Source organism: Salmo salar, chromosome 15 (assembly GCF_965601325.2).
Source record: "Salmo salar chromosome 15, fSalSal1, whole genome shotgun sequence".
NCBI classification, from domain to species: Eukaryota; Metazoa; Chordata; class Actinopteri; order Salmoniformes; family Salmonidae; genus Salmo; species Salmo salar.
The window spans coordinates 55,522,795-55,525,827 of NC_138305.1; the positions used below are offsets into that span (position 1 = coordinate 55,522,795).

Consider the following 3,033-nt stretch of genomic DNA (forward strand, 5'->3'; position numbering starts at 1 on the left):
TTAAGAGTAATTGTTTTACTGTCTATTTTGCCGTGTATGAATATGTTATTCAATGTGTTTCTATGGGCTATAGCACTAAAGGCCAAATTCAATATTTGATCTAATATATTTTTGGGATATTTTCTTGATACCTACAGGGGTCCAAAAATTCCAAATCAAATAGCTAAATGATCCATGGTATGAACATCCTATAACAATTCCATATGTTTGATTAGACTTTTAGGAGTTAAAGGAAAAGAGAGGGAAATAAAAATTATTATGATCATCAGGATACATTCTAGATACTTACCCACTGTCTTGTTAGCTAATAACTCCAGACGACCACAGAAAGCCGCAGATGGCTGCTGACCGTCGGCCAGAAGAGTGACAATGCTGGGAAGACAGGATTGACACAAACTGACTGAGACCTATATTGGATTTATTGTGCGTGAATAGCAGTACTATGGAATTTTTTTTGCTTTTATTTCTTTTCTTACTTTTTTTCTTCTAATCTGCCATTTTGCCTTGGGATTTACAGCCTGGTATAAAGAGCACTCAGTGGAATAAGTCCATTACTCACTCAATTACTGGAATAGCATGGCCTGCTGGGTAGGGCTGGTTGCCTGGAAGGAACAGGAAGTAAGATAGGCCTTGTGGGTAGTAGGGTTTAGGATGCCAATGGCTCAAAGCTAAAAAATCTTTTTCACAGATCTCAGTGGAAATGGGGAGATGTGTGTGTCAAATGTATAGAGCGAGGCTTAACCTGTATTGGTTAGAAAATCACAGAAATTACATTTGTCATTCATTTCAATGTTTTGAACCTTTCAAATGTATTACTAATAGTCTACACAGTTTTATGTTTCTTCTCAGACCTCCCTAAAAATGTGTGCATAGATCTAATAAGACTTTGATTTCAGATTCACAAATGCAATTTGTCTTAGTATAAATATTGAGTGTTTTTTGTGCCCTTGAGACATAAATCAAATATACTGCTGTGTCTTTTTTAGTGTACAAGCATTTATAACACATTGATTACAGATAAAAAAAAACATTATTTGTTACCATTTAACACAATGTGTACCCTTAAGATAATAAGACAATAGGATAAACAATTTAGTGTCTTTTTTTCAACCCCCTATACAGCAATGTGTGAATACACGTACTAAGAATACTTTAATTACAGTTTCACACATAGAATTGACCATTATTCTACATAATAGGTATGTACCCTTGAGATACGAAACAAATACTCTGAAAATGTTTTCCATTATAAGCCATCTTGTGACACTGAGCGGGTGTAGTAACATACCAGATCCCTTCTTGCTGTAACCGTATATAGAATAATAATTGGGCAAATTGTTCATACTGTGCAAAGATCCCTTAGAGAGAACACCCTCTTATGTCTCAGCTTTCCATCCCCATTCCCATTGTTTATTTCCCCTGTGCTGTATGAAGCTTATCAAACACTATCTCAGCTTACATGCTCTGATTCTCTACCAAGGACTTCCTCCTTGGTGGTTCCGTTTGTTCAGAATCAGACATCTGGTATTGTGGAGTTTGGGCTGGAGGCCCGGCCTGGAAAAACTCTATAGGGGAAAGAAGAGAAGAGAGGAAAGATCTTAGCATGTGAGGATAGAGAGAGAGAGACCCACACACAAAGCATAAATCATCACAGATCCAAAGATAATAGAAGGTGGCAGTCCCTGCAGTCTGCTAAATCAGGCTCCTGCTTCCTCAATCCGTTTTGTAATTGCGCAGAGTGCTGATCGGGTTGTTTTGGGACGAAGAGAGGGAAAGAAGAGAGAGCTAAATGAAAACAGACACAATTGGAAAGAGGCTGTGTACACTACAGTCATATCAGCCTAAACTAAAGAGTGAGTGAACTTTTCGCCGAGCAAGCTGGGGGTCTTGGCTCGTTTGCGGATTCTTGGCTCGTTTGCGGCCAGAGGGATTGCTTTGCTTTGTGGAAGGGTTGATAGATGAAGTTTGTGTGTCTAATGGTGGAGGGATGCAGAAACTGTGGAATCACAGAGGTGTCGTGGTGGGGTCTGGTATTGTTTTAAAAAATGTAAAAAATATTATCATCTTTTTATTTTTGATAAATCTCTGTTTTGATCGCATAAATAGTGTGGTCTTCAATGTCAAAGTTACGTGTATTCAATGTTAAATGTGTTTGTTTGCTTTGGCTAGCTAGCTAGCTGGGTGGCTAATGTTTGCATTTAGAACATGCAGCAGCAGCTACGGCTTTTTGGTTTCGCATGCCTTTTGGAAAGTGGAGACTGCGGTGTCTGAAATGTCAGAGAGGCAGAGAGACTGTTTCTGACCACTGCTGATGTGTGGTTGATTTTCTGGCGCTTTACTGCAGCTGAAGCATCACCCAGGTGGGTGCTACACAGTCAGCAATGGTGTATCAGCTACTTACGGTGGAGAGGCTACTATGGAGGAACTGGGAACGTCGGACAAAGTGATGGGCTCTGATGAAGATCTTCTGGCTTGTCTGACAGACGGACTTTCTCCCTGGCTGTACCGTACCATCGATCCGCCCTCCTCTCAAGCAATACTGAATTTTACAAACTGACTCAACTCCATCCCTTTTCCATCTTTAAGTTGTGGTTCATTGATGAATAATGTATTTTGGTAAAAAGAGGACCACAATGGAACTACGTTTCTACACTTTTTAAAATTTTCCTTCATTATAAATGCATTGTATCTACGTGTTTAAAAAAAAAGAATCAGGAAATAGGAGTGGTACGGCAGGTAGCCTTGAGGTTAGAGAGGCACCCCGATGGTGCATCCTACCAGCTCTCACAGTATCACGTCAGAATTAGACTTTAATCCATGTTTCTCAAACATCAAATTTTGAATTTGTTCCAAATGTAAACATTTTATGTGTTTAAGATTAAGTTTCAGCATTAACTCTGAATTTTTAAGGTTAGGGTTAAGTTCCGGCATTAACTCAAAATTCTTACGTTTAGGCATTAACTCCGAATGGCTAAGCTAAGGGTTAAGGTTTGGGATAGGCTTAAAACTAAAAAAACTTTCTATCACTAGATT

The 3,033-nt window shown here is 39.0% G+C and overlaps 1 long non-coding RNA gene across 1 annotated transcript; it reads left to right on the forward strand.

The window, feature by feature from the left end:
* The first annotated feature begins 1,611 nt into the window (after positions 1-1,611).
* On the forward strand, positions 1,612-2,639 carry LOC106571623 (uncharacterized). Its single transcript, XR_001320956.3, has 2 exons — positions 1,612-1,853; positions 2,345-2,639. It is a non-coding gene; the product is annotated as an uncharacterized LOC106571623 (long non-coding RNA).
* Positions 2,640-3,033: the final 394 nt, after the last annotated feature.